Below are 14563 nucleotides of genomic sequence, written 5' to 3' on the forward strand. Positions count from 1 at the left end.
GTTCTGGACTTCTAAGAGCTATGCAGAGCAAAGCAAGCACATCCATCACGCAGAGGAAATTTAAACTTTTATTCATTTTTAGGAGGGGGTTCATGAGATTTCACAATTTAGTGAAAGGGGTTCGCGGGCTGTTAAAGTTTGGGAACCACTGATTTAAGGTGAAGTGGCCCATTAACACCCCTGCAGTCCTAAGACAAAAAAGGGAGAAGTTAGTGGGTTACCAGTTGTTGTAATAAGCAATAAATCCAGTGTCTTCTCTAGAAAAGTAACGAATTTAAGCTCCCAGGCTCATCTTTTGAAGGTGTGCAGGTTTCCTTTGAGGATGAGGGCTGAGATTTAGAGTGATCATTTTGTGAAAAGGGTTCAGCCACAGGTGATAGGGTGTGTTTGTCTTTTTTTTATTTTTCTGTGAGTTCATTCAAGAGCCACCTTGTCTGTCTAATATCCTGGGTCAGTGGTCTGGTCCCAGGGATCGGCAACTTTTGACACGCGGCCCGTCAGGGAAATTCACTGGCGGGCCGGGACGGTTTGTTTACCTGCAGCGTCTGCAGGTTCAGCCGATTGCAGCTCCCACTAGCCTCGGTTCACCGTTCCAGGCCAATGGGGGCTGTGGGAAGCGGTGGGGGCTGAGGGATGTGCTGGCTGCCGCTTCCTGCAGCCCCCATTGGCCTGGAATGGCAAACCGTTCAACCTAAACCGCCTTTGCTGCAATTTAAGCCCATTTCTTCTATCCTCAGAGGTTAAGAACATCCTTTTTTCTCCCTCTTCCTTGTAACAACCTTTTATGTACTTGAAAACTGTTATCATGTCCTATCTCAGTCTTCTCTTCTCCAGACTAAACAAACCCAATTTTTTCAATCTTCCCTCATAAGTCATGTTTTCTAGACCTTTAGCCATTTTTGTTGCTCTTCTCTGGACCTTCTCCAATTTGTCCACATCTTTCCTGAAATGGGGCGCCCAGAACTGGACACAATACTCTGGTTGAGGCCTAATCACCGCGGAGTAGAGCGGAAGAATTACTTCTCGTGTCTTGCTTACAATACTCCTGCTAATACATCCCATAATGTTTGCTTTTTTTGCAACAGCATTACACTGTTGACTCATATTTAGCTTGTGATCCACTATGACCCCCAGATCCCTTTCTGTAGTACTCCTTCCTAGGCAGTCATTTCCCATTTTGTATGTGTGCAACTAATTGTTCCTTCCTAAGTGGAGTACTTTGCATTTGTCCTTATTGAATTTCATCCTATTTACTTCGGACCATTTCTCCAGTTTGTCCAGATCATTTTGAATTTTAATCCTATCCTCCAAAGCACTCGCAACCCCTCCCAGCTTGGTATCTTCCGCAAACTTTATAAGTGTACTTTCTATGCCATTATCTAAATCATTGATGAAAATATTGAACAGAACCAGACCCAGAACCGATCCCTGCGGGACCCCACTCGTTATGCCCTTCCAGCATGACTGTGAACCACTGATAACTACTCTCTGGGAATGATTTTCCAACCAGTTATGTACCCACCTTATAGTAGCTCCATTTCTCCAAAATGATAATCAGACTTGAGAAATCACCAGACCGGGAGCATTCCATGGAGAGGTTTTATCTGGGAACTTGGGAAGAGTAAGGTTTCATTTTCTATTTAACCAAGCAGAGAGAGAATTACACTGGAGATGAGGATTTCTTTTTTAAAAAGGCCATGTCATTTTATAAACCAGTAACACAGAAAATGGAATTAAATGCTTGTTTAAAGGAGCCTTAATGTTTTCCAGGGTGCACAATCAGCAGTTTACATACTTACATTTTGGATGTGCCTTGTGTAGCCAATTGCTGCACATTGGGTGTAGAATGGAGCGTGTTACTGCATTTATTAAATGGTTTAAAAACAACCCATCTAAGATATACTTGGCATGTATTTCAGAAAAATTCTAAAAAGATATATAAAAAACAACAAAATATCAGAATACATTTGAAATCCTTTTGTAATTTTAAAATTTGAGAAAAGTATTGCCGGTAGAATTGTCAAAAGGAGTACTGTGGGCCAATATAAAAACACAAGCAGAAGGGAGATCAAACTTTCAACACTTTTTGTTATCAAGAATATACCCCACTGACCCCTCCAAGTACAGATGCTAATTCAGCAAAGCACAGGAACCGACTACATGGCTAACAGGACTAGCCTTCCTGCTATGCTAATTCAGAACAGGGAAAATAAAACAGCTCAGTGCCAAGGTATAGAGGGAGAAGAGGAGGGGACCCAGGACAGAGCCCTGTGGAATCCCCACAGACAGTTGTCAGGTTGATGAGGAGAATCTTCTGAATGGTGGAGTGACTGGAGAGGGAAAAGGACTGAGTCACAAAAGCTAAGAGAGGACTAGATTTCAAGAAGAGCCTGGACAACAAACAGGTTAAGGAGGTTGTGCAGTTTGTTCTATTTACTCTCAAAATGGAGCAAACTCTGCAATCTTTTTTTTTTTTTTGGTCCTTATGTCAGTGAAATTCAGCTTAGTGTGCAGGGCCAATAGCAGGCCTGCTAAACTATTTAAGCCGCAAAGCAGGGAAGGTGCTGGCAGAATGGCCAGGGAGGTGGCCTGTGGAGTGAGTCTCTGACTCAGTCTTGCGTGCAAGGGCATGGAAGGCTGTTGTGGAGGCAGGCCAGGGAAGGGATTAGGGTCTGTGATTAAGTGGGTTCAGTGGCCCTGTGCAAGTATGTCAGAAGGGCTGTTATATCCGTAGTCTAATACGGGGTTGCCTGATCTCATCTATACACTTACTCATTGTAAAGCCTAGTCATTTGGACTTTAGGATGGTGATGAAAACATGTGGGACTCTCTATATGTGGGGTAGAATGTAGGAGGTAGTCCAGGGGAGTGGCAGGAAGGTTTGTGGTTGTCCAGGCCTTCACTGCTGGAAATAGGCCCCTGGACTAGAACCCAGAGTAGAGGGCAGGCCTAGGGTCCCCTTCCAGCCACTGAGTGAGTTGCGCAATTTGGGCAGTGAACTTGGAGGCTGTCCGGGATCATGTGTCCTAGCCACTGAGAGAGTAGCCCAGCCAGGCAGTGGACTTAAGTCCTGTCTGGAATGGTGAGGAAGATGTAGATATTACCCCAGAAGGAGAGGACTCTTGTGATTTGGCCAGAGGGCTAAGCCACAAAGATGAGGCATGGCAGCACGTGAGACACGAGAGGGCCGCAGAGTGAGAGAGCGAGACGACAGACTGGGGAAGTGCAAGAAGAGGGTGGTAGGCAGAATGCTCTAGGGATTCGCTCTATCAGGAGGAGGCACCACCTGCAGTGAGGAGAGGTCCCTGTGATACTGTGCCCCACCTATTTAGAGTATAAACATCTAAGAGTAGGGACCAACTCATAGTATCTGTGTGTACAGTGCCTAGCACAATGGGGCTCTGAATCTTAACTGGGACTTCTAGTGTCACAGGTATAAAAATACTAATCTATGCACTTGATTTCAGTGTCAGTTCTTTCTGAAGCTCTGCCCCCAGTGAATAATCTTCACCTGTACATCCTCCAGTTCCACTTCCAGAGCGACAAAGAAGAAATAATGAGCTCTAAAATATAAGCAGCGGTTCCTGGAGGAAATATAGGATGGGACAAATGGAGATGAAATGTGCGACCCTGCGGTTTGAATTGTTTCCCTAGGCTGAGGGCATTTCACACACCAGTGGGGCCTTGCATTCCTCCATTCCGTTCTACAAGCGACCCTCCTATCCCCCTCTATTTCAGGACCACTGCAAACCCTCATTCTTCTCTCCTTTCCAGGCCAGGGGCTTGGGGCTCTCTGTTCCCATTCTCCACGCCCCCCCCATACCAGGGTCCACCATTCTCCTTTCCTCCACCTACGATGAGCATCTTTGAAATTCAAAAAAACTGGCACCCCGCCCCCCCAAGGCAAGCTCACTGCAACCCCAACCACAAGGCAATTCTGCAAACCCACTCCCCCTTTCAACAGCCACTTATAGTATCTAGAGAGATAACAGGTAGATAAGATTGATAACATTGCATAATCAGCCTCACTCTTGTGTGACTCAAACCTTCCCCCACACACGTGAGGTGCACTTGTGTTTTGGTGGGCAAACAGCTGCTGTATTTTCAACAGTTTTGATCTGTTATCACTTAAACTGCAGAAGTCGGAACACTGCAGCATCTTTAGCTGGACACAGAAACTTTTAACATTAGATATGCCAGTATATTGTTGTTTTGTCCATTGGAAATAGGTGTCCCTCTTTATCTTAGCTGCTACAGACATTCTGTTTCCAGCCTGCTGATTCATTTTCCTCCCTATTCCTGTCATCCAAGAAATAAGGCCTCATCCATGTCCAATTACTCATGTCAAGCCTGGCCTACAATGCTACACATCCATTACAAGACAGGAAAATAATTTAAAACACTGCAAGCTCTTAATCCCCCATTTGATGCTACTGCAGTATTTGATTTATCGTGCAGTGAAGGCTTTCAAGTGTTACAAAAGAGAATTTGAGCCAAAGGTCATGCTCCAGTTGAGCCCTGAGATTATTTGGCAGTGCCATTCCCTCATCATTTCCAAAGTAGCTTGCGGTTCTCTTCCACTGCCAAACCAGCTCTGGGGTTGCCAGCTTTTCGAAAAACAGCACGGCTTTTCCCATGGCCTTTTTGAAAAGTATGTGTGCACCTTCTGTGCACACACGACTCTAGCGTGGTCCAAACCAAACGCAGACTGCGGAAGCGAACATCAGTTATCAGTCTGGCTTTGATCCTCATCCCCTTTGCTATGCACCCCCCTTTTCGACCTGTAGGCTGTGGAAATGAAGTTAATAACTAGGCTGACTGTCCTGCACCCACCCCCTCGTAGATGCCTTTAGTCCACTAGCAGCCTGCTAGTGCTGCACCTTTGATCTATTCTCTCCTTTCCATCATGTGGTAAGATCACCTCCCTGCTAGCACCCACAGGCCCAAGTATCGTATGCCATGTAGGAATCATTTGAAAACATCTCACCACATCAAGCTCAAACCAAGACTGGGAAAAAGCCTGTGGGAATGGAATTCCAGAACTGAGGGAAAAACATGTTAGCACTGTTGACATGGATACTACAATTTGAACAATAACTGCTTGTCCTTGTCATCACCCAGTGTGAAAATCAGGCCCCTGGTGAGTGCTGAAAATTAAGTCCCTATGTTTTCTTGGCAATAAAACAAACAAATAAATAAATAAGGAGTATTCTGTGTGAAAGAAATTAAGGCACTTAACTAAGGTATCCAAACTTGAGAAGAGTAGAGAGAGAATTGCTCAGGCTTCTGCCCTGTCCCACAACATGGTAAGAAGAGGGCAGCTGGTAACACTACCAATAAATTCAGAAGTAGATAAAAGGAAATCCATGGAATCACAGTAGCAATACCACAGAGAAGGTTGCATGAAACATTCCATTCTATTTGTTACCCCTTTCACAGCATTTGCAAATTCCTTTTGGCTTCAAATTTCTCATACTATCTCCTATCAGAAACGAGGGAGAAAGTGAAAGCTTTGAAGCACCATCATGTTGATTTTGATGCTGTAGAAGGAGTAGTCACTGATGCTGTACTAAAATTTTTAAATGAAAAATGTCTGCAACAGCCAATAGCTCCCAGACGTAGCCTTGATAGAAATAGGCAGGCTGGCAGCAGAGGAGCATGTTGTTTAGTCTCTATTATTGGGATTTTGAATGTCTCATATTCATTCTTTTAAGATCCCACAACAATGGGTGCCACGTAAGCTATTGTTGTACAAATGCTGATAAGGGGGTTACCAATTTGTCCACAGTGCTCCAGTTTAGAAACCTGCTTTACAGTTTTGACCATCTCTGCATTTGAACCATTCAGCTTTCCATTTAAACTGGACTATGCAAGGACACATTTATTACTGTCGCAGGATGACTGTAATTAGCCTGAAGAGGACTGACTGCTCCAAGATACGCTGACCCAGGGAAAGGAGAAACAGGAATTTGTGTCTTGGGTGGCTAATGGCAGCTATTGCTCTTGTCATGATTCCATTAGTTTTATCCTGAGGCATGTCTTTGGGATCTTGCATAGGGGATTGTGTAACTTGCTTTGACAAAGGGAATGTGTTTTCTCTGTTGTCACAACTAACTTAAAATGGCCCGTACTCACCTTTTTTATTACAAGCTTGTTGCCTATTTGACTGAAGGACCAAATAAGACCTTGTCTTAATCATTGTAACTGTCTGATTTATGTCGTTACAGCAAGGGAATTCTGGGGTTTCCCCCCTTTGTGTTCAGGTATCTCGGTTTACATAATTTAACCTACAGTTCTGAGGTGTTGACCTCTTGCTGCTGCTGTAGCTCACTACAGTGAATGAAGGGTGGAGCAGCATCTTTTATCTCTGAAGTTCCCCTCTTCTGTGGATTTGTCAGTCCCTGAACACTATGTTGTGACCAAGTGTGTTTAGTTCTATTTAGCAACCCCAAACTGGGTCTGGCCGGGAAGGCTGCACAATAGCTCCCCGCAGCCTCGCTCAAAGCAGCAACTTGCACAGTTGAGAACACAAAGACCAGGGCCTCTCTTCACTGGACATTTGTCCCTTAAATCAGTATTTCAGTTTTCCATAATGGGAGCCCGCTACCTACACCATTGTTCTTGGAAGACCCGGACATATTGTTGCATATGTAGAGATGTCTTCGTATCTCTTCCCAAACATACACACACATATTAAGTTAATCTGGCACAGTTCTATGTTGTATTTGTGAAAGTGAAGTGCTAATAAAAGCTGCTTTCCCAGCAGGAACAAAATATTATAATCAAATGAAATCACTTCTGTTGTCTCTTAAAGCAGGCCAAGGCTCGGGGTGAGAACTCTCACTCCCTGGGGAATGATTCACAGGGCAGGAGCTGTCTGCGTGGGTGGCTCCTGGTTCTGCTGGCCCACTTTTCCCTGGCAGCTTCTGCAGTGAGCTGAATTGTTTCACTTCTTGATTTCCATACATAAATGAAGCGGGTCAGCTGGAGAAAGTGCCACTGGTGGCATTCTCCCCTTTCTAAGTAGACAGGGGGATGCCTGCAAGTGGGCAGGGCTCTAAAGTTCTGCTCAGTATCAGCCTCCTTCTCCTCAGGTGGTGCCCTTGTATCCCTGATTCTGTGCTCATTGCACATGCGGCAGCCTGTCTACATTCATCACCATAAGAAGTGCAGCATTAGCCAATTCCCCCCATGCTGCCTGCCTTACTTTGAAAATGCTGCTGGTTTGCAAACATAAGAAGGATGAGGGGGATGAAAACAAGAGGCATCTTGAGAATTAAAGCATTTGACACTAAGTCTCACAATTCACAGCACGAAAAAATCCCAGAATGCATACAGAACAGTGGCTGAACAGAATGCTGAGCGCTCATAGTGAAACAGCACCATGCTGTGAGGCCACAAAGATGGGAGGCAACATTAGGGTTACCATACGTCCGGATTTTCCCGGACATGTCCGGCTTTTTGGGCTCCAAATCCCCGTCCGGGGGGAAATCCCAAAAAGCCGGACATGTCCGGGAAAATCGGAGCGGGGCCGGGCTGGGCCCTCCGGAGCCGGGCCGGGCCGGCGGAGCGGGGCCGGGGGCTCGGGGGACGGGCCGGCGGTGCCGGGCCAGGCCGGGGGCTCGGGGGACGGGCCGGCGGTGCCGGGCCGGGGGCTTGGGGGCCGAGCCGGCGGTGCCGGGCCGGGCCGGGGGCTCGGGGGATGGGCCGGCGGTGCCGGGCCGGGCCGGTGGCTTGGGGGACGGGCCGGCGGTGCCGGGGGCCGGGCTGGGGACCGGCGGTGCGGTGCCGGGGGCCAGGGGTGCTCGGCCGGGGGCCCAGGGGCCGGGCCGGGGACCGCAGTGCTGGGCGGGCCGGGGGTGGTTGGCCGGGGGCCGGGCCCGGGGCCGGCACCCCAGGGCCCAAGCCGAACCAGGCTGGAAACGCCGGGGGGGCAGCCTGGGCCGCGCCTCCTGCCCCCACTGCCCCCCTTACCTGCTTCAGGCTTCCCGTGACTCAAATGTTCGCGGGAAGCAGGGGAGGGGGCGGAGACTGTGGGGAGGAGGCGGAGTTGGGGCTGGGGGCGGGGCCGGGGCCCCGTGGAGTGTCCTCTTTTCGGAGGCACTAAATATGGTAACCCTAGGCAACATTGACTTGAATGCGGGATAACAATGCGGTGTCTATGAACTGATCAGGGATCCCTTGTTGCAGATTGCTGAAGGCAGATAAAACCCCCCACAAAGTACCAAGTTACAAACATAGCCATGACCTAGAAGAGTTGCTGTAGTGGTAAAGGTCTATGTGTTAAGGGCCTAGGTTTAACCCATGAAAGTGGTAATTACACACACTCTGCTTGGTAATATTTAAACTGTGTAATTAGGAACTAAATTTCATAATAATTGCTCACTAAATATTTTACAAAAAGATATGTGTGTGTGTGTGAATATGGTATAGTAAACGATTTTCTCCTTTTATGAATAAACTACCTGAAAGTAAGTGGACATATTTTCAAATCTATAAGATTGTGGATAGATCATTTTCACATAATTCATCAGGGACAAAAAGCACAAATAGTTTTTCCCCTTCCATTTCATCTGTCTTCCTTAATGATGCTGCTAGTATGAAAAAGTTGGAATGAAAGTTAAAACTACAGTACTATCATTTGAATAGTTTACTGTTGAGTTACAGTATTTAATTCAGACATACTCAGGAAATTGGAGTCATATTACCATGTTTTTATTCAGACATTTTGAACTCTTTTCACATTTCTAAGAATTACCCAGTTTGGTAATCTTTCACTAGTGGTCAGCCTTCAGGTCAAAGGTTGGAAGAGATCAAAAGAAAAAAAAAAACACCCCCTTAAAACTCCAATCAGGTTGCACACCAGCTGTAAAGAAAGTATTTTCCTGTTTCCAGGAGTGAATATCAGTCTTGTTTATCAAGTGGAAGGCAGGAGTGTGGGCTTGTGTCTTGGAGCAGCAGAAATAGAGCAGAGAAGGTAAATATTATTTTATTACATAATATATTAGTAAAACATTTCCATTGGTAAATCTGTGAATGAATTAAATATCGTATAAGCTTCCGCAGAGAACTGTATGCATTGGAAATATTTTCCATCACTGTTCTTTGGCAATAAGCTGAGTGGCATGGGAATTTGATCCTGAAATGCTTTGTGTGTGTGTGTGTGTGTGTGTGTGTGTGTGTGTGTGTGGTTATCTAACGAAGAAGTCACAACAACAGTGTGTGTGAAAGAGGTGACTGGTGAAAGTAAATGTAATTTAAGCCATCATTTGTTTTACAATATCAGCATGATGATGGAGTTTTTAACTGGTAGTTGATAGTTTCTGCTGTGTCAGCAGAGGTGGATGGAAAAGTTAAGGGAGAAACAGGTTTGTGTACGAGTACAACTGTTGCACCTGGCTGGCCTGATGTCATTCTACACATCACTGTTGGAATTTGGGATTTGTAGAAAGGTTGTAACTCCTGTACTGCTGCATATGAGTGACCGCCCTAGACCAGCCCTTGTGCAGTGTCCATCAAGCTGAAAACTTCTGTAGAGCTTGTAGTGCAGCCTGAAGGGTAAAAGGAAGTTGAAATTTTTTACATTGAAAAAAAATGCAAGTAATAAAATAAAATTAGCAAGGGGGCTGATTGCATTCAGAAAGCAGGAAGGGGAAGAATCTTCAAGGTAACTGCAGCCCTGCTAGGTGAGAGCATATCATTCATTGTGTTATTTTTCTAATTTATGTAGTAGAATGAAGTTTGTTTTATCTTATGACCCAACTATTTTATCACATGGTGCTCTTCCATAGACACATCTAACTGTAAAAAAACAAAAAACAAAACAAAAAACAAACAAAAAAGATTATTCCTCAATCTGATTTAAAAGCTCCATTACTAAACAGGGAGATTAGCAGATTCATTGGGCAAAACCAAAAATATAGTATCAAATTGAACATTTTGAACATTTTATGGGGTCCCCAAGAGAGAGGATTCTCTGGGCACTGCACATTGGTATGGTTCTGCCCCTAGTGTGCACATGGGAAGCAAAATGATAAACTCCCCAAGTCTGGTTCTTGCATGAGTAGATGAAGCTGGTTGCTCCCCAGATCTTCTTGCTCATAGGGGCCAACTCCGTGGGTGCTCTGGGGCTGGAGCACCCATGGAAAAAAATAGCAGGTGCTCAGCACCCACCGGCAGCCCTTGATCAGCTCCTCCTCCTCCGTCTCCCGCTCCCCCTCCAGCCTGCTGTGGATCAGCTGTTTGGTAACGTGCAGGAGGCACTGGGGGAGAGGGGGAGGAGTAGGGGCAGGCAGAGGTGGGGTGGGGGCGGAGGAAGAGGCAGGGCGAGGGCTTGGGGGAAGGGGTGCAGTGGGGGCCAACCCCGGAACTCAGGATGTCAGCGCCTCTGCATAAGCTGCCTTAGGTGGACCTAACTCTGTAGTATAGGCCAGGCCTAGAGGTGAAAGTAAGGTGGTACGGGGCGATACGGCGTACCATTAAAAAGTGGCCCCCAGTCTGTACCCAGCTGACTTTAAAGCGCTGCCACGGCAAAGGACCCATTCCGCCTTTTGGTCCCACTCTCCGGCCACTGACAGGGGGGAGGCGAAAGGAGCAGCTGCCCCAGGCTGGCGATTTAAAAGGGCCTAGGGCTCCTTTAAATTGCTGGTGGAGCACTGGTGGACACGGGCCAGGTAGCGCGTGGATGGGCTGGCTGGGGGACGCAGACCCTCCCAGCCCCGCCACTTCTCCCCGAGGCCCTGCCCCTTCCGGGGGCCGGAGCTGGCCCCCGTACCGGTAAGTCTTTGCCATTACCTTCACCCCTAGCCAGGCCGAAGTCATGTCACTGAACTCACATGCGGGGGAGGGATAGCTCAGTGGTTTGAGCATTAGCCTGCTAAATCCAGCATTGTGAGTTCAATTCTTGAGAGGGCCATTTAGGGATCTGGGCCAAAAATCTGTCTGGGGATTGGTCCTCCTTTGAGCAGAGGGTTGGACTAGATTACCTCCTGAGGTCCCTTCCAACCCTGACTTTCTTGAATTAGTCTTTTTGAGCCTTGTATGTTGTCTAATGACACTAACAAGGGCTTTTCCCCCCCACATACTTACTCTTCTTTGTTAATTGTATACCACAAAAAAATAAATCTATTATTGGAAAGCCTTAAAGAGAGAGACCTGGGTATTAATTCACTTAATCTGATAAACTACATGGAGATTTCTTAAACCTGTTCCAACTCAAATACTGTAACTGACATACAAGGTGAAATCCTATAGAAGGTTATTTTAATCCAATTTTATTGTCTCTCTACTGTTGGAAGGATGTAGCCAACAGGGCCGGCCCACACCATTTTGGCACCTGAGGCGGGGAGCTCAAATGATGCCCCATCGCTTGGGCCAAAACTTTGAAAGGTCTCAATTCTGCCTTCTTCCTGTTCTACTGCTCTCATGGTACTGCTCTGCTACCTACCTCTATAAAGGAGAGCTAACAACTTAAAATGCCTCGTTCAAAAATTTTAAGTAACACATTTGCTGTTCAGGTGTTTGAAAGTTAACTTTTCTTGTCTGCACAGTAAACACTGGCATTTTTATCTGTTTGAATAATCGAAGTGGTGCTTTCCGTGCCTTCTTGGTGGCAAAGATTTGAACTGCTTCCTGAAGGTCCACTGTCTGGGCCAGCTCATAGTCTATTAAAATGGTTGCAAGGCCGATCAGCCTCTGTGTCATTGAGGAGCGTAGATGTGTTTTTATTAACTTCAGCTTGGAGAAGCTGCGTTCTCCACTGGCAACTGTTACAGGAAGTGTTAGAAGTATGCGCAGAGCAACAAAAGCATTTGGAAAGAGGGTGGTCATCTTATTTGTGCACATATATTCCAGAATAGCCTTTTGAGTTGCTCCCGCTGAAATGTATCTTGAAAGGGCTTTCAGTTCATCACCTAAATGACTCGCATCAATATCATGCATGTCATCATGTATCAACATTGTCACTAGTGCCCTGTATTGCTGGTGTAGGTCTTCTTCAGCTATAGTGAGGAGTTTTGGAATATCATACAACATCCCAAATATACTGCTGTGTTCCTTGAGCTTCTTCTTCAACTGACTGTATTGCACAATCTAGCACCTGGTTAAAGAATTCAATTTGAATTGTTGTTTGGGGGTCTCTTATAGGATTATCCCATGTAATCAAAATGTCTTCTTCTTCGGTGACTCTTGTATTCTTGAATGGGTGGGGAAATAGCTTCAGTGTGAAGTTCCTCTGCCAACTTCTGTGCACTCTTCAGAATGTTTTGAAGTCCCTCATCTGAGCAGTAAGACTGTAGGTATGACTTTGGTTTGTCCAGTAGTTCCATTGCTCCAGCTATATCAAGGTCAACACCTTGGAGTCTCTTGCTTACAACATTAATTTCAAACAGTATGTCATGCCACAACACTATAGGGTGACCAAACAGCAAGTATGAAAAATTGGGACACGGGTGGGAGGTAATAGGCACCTATATAAGACAAAACCCCCCAAAATCGGGACTGTCCCTATAAAATTGGGACATCTGGTCATCCTACAACACTAAGCCACACAGAAATTTGAAGTTATGTATGTTTCTGGTGATTCCATTTCCCTCTGCCACTGTTCTCCCACAAACAGTTCCCGTCATAGCATTATCCTCTATAATGGCAACTGTGGCATCATCTATCTTCCCAATTTGGTGTTTGATAGGCTTTATCACCTCCACTCGAGAAAAATACATAGATGCTTTGAATTACATTAAAAAATTCAGCAGCCTCACTAGAAGCTGATGCTGCATCACTGACCACCAAGTTCAACGAATGAGAACTGCTCGAGGGTTTAACTCTGGGATCCATGTCTGCACTCCTCTGTTCGTTCCTCTCATGTTGGTGTGCACCATTATTGTAGCCCTGACCTCTCATGTCAGCTATCGCAATTCCGTATCTTCCAGCTTTTTAAGAAGCACACTTGTCATACCAGCTCCTGTAGTATCATCAATGACAATAAATTCTAAAAAATGCTCTCTGACAGTCACCATTGAGGGACATTTTCACTAGGTTTTGTTGTTGTTACAAACCGCATTAAAGTCATTTGTTCCGTATGGCTGATGTCAGGTGTGCAGTCCAGAATAACAGAGTAATATCTTGCTGACTTCAGATCTGCCACAATTTTCTGTTTGACTTTTGTTGCCAGTAACTGTATGATCTCATTTTGAATTGTTTTTCCAAGGTAGTGGTGTGTGTACATTTCTTGGGTGGTGACTCTTCTTAGATGCTCCTGGAGTACAGCATCAAACTCAGCCATCAGCTCCACAATTTTAAGGAAGTTTCCATTGTTTGGCACATACAGCTGATCTGAAGTGCCACGCAGTACTAGGTTTTGGGTAGCAGGCATTCTCACAATGACAATGAGCCTTTTCAGAACATTTTGCCAGTAAAGAGTCTCTGATGCAATTTTCTCTTGATGCTGATCATCTATGGTGGCTGTGACAGAGTCGGTAGCTCACCGCTGTGGTGCCTCCTCCTGGTCGTCTCGGGGAATTAGTTCGAACCAGTAGAGCGCCCCCTTCGGGTGGCGTCCCGCCTGTCGTTTCGCCTTCGTTAGGTGCACGGACTTGCGTTGCTCCCAACGTACGGCGTCCTCTTCCAGAACACTGTCCTCTGACAGTGTCCCTTTGTCCATTCACACCCCCTTCCGGGGGGGTGGGTGGTTAATCAACAGCCCCACACCTTCAAGCCCGATCCTTGCAGTCCCGGATCTGGCGTGGTTCCAGTTGGCCGCTCCCTGCAGCCTATGGCTGTGCGTAAGGCACCAACGCACACACAAGGAAAAAGGGCAGAGGGGACTCAGGCCCGCCCACTACTCTGAGTCCCGGTCCAGAGGCCCTCTGGCGACAGTCTCCCTGTCTTCCTTCTCCTTCCTCCCCTGGCTACTCCTCTGGACCGCTTCCCCAACAGCCCTTCTCTACGCTAGGCCTCCCCCTCCCAGGCCTGCCGCCTGACAGGCTATGGAGTAGGGCCTTCTCCTGCTCTCTCAAGCTGGCCTGCACTGCGCTGTCCGTGGTGCTGGCCTCCCAGCTCTGGAGACAGACCTTCCCCTCTGAAGGCCTAGGACAGATTGACTGCTCTCACTCTGAGCAGCCTTTTATGTGGCTGAGCCGGGCCCTGATTAGCTGACCCCAATCTGCCTTCTGATTGGCTCCCAGTAAGCCCTTCCCTGATTGGCCGCATGTCTACGCAGGCGCCTAGGCCTGCCGCAGCCCACACCCTCTGGGTGTGGGGCAGCCGCCCCATCACAGTGGCCTTTAACCTTAGTCTCATCTTAAGCTCTTTCCACCTATGGAATGCTGTCTGGTGATTTGCTGCCTTCTCATGGCATGCCAGATTTCTAGCCAGATTTTTCCAGTCCTTTGTTCCTGTAGAACCCAATGTGGCTGGAACATTAGACTGGAAGAGTTTGCAACAAAAACAGTATGCAGCATTCTGGGGTTTTGAGTACATAAGCCATTGCCTCTCCACTTTGTCACCATTGGGGATCACATCATACCAGTAATGTGTTGGATGGAAACTTCTATTTTCATTGTCT

Source organism: Malaclemys terrapin, chromosome 3 (genome assembly GCF_027887155.1).
Source record: "Malaclemys terrapin pileata isolate rMalTer1 chromosome 3, rMalTer1.hap1, whole genome shotgun sequence".
In the NCBI taxonomy this organism is placed as follows: domain Eukaryota; kingdom Metazoa; phylum Chordata; order Testudines; family Emydidae; genus Malaclemys; species Malaclemys terrapin.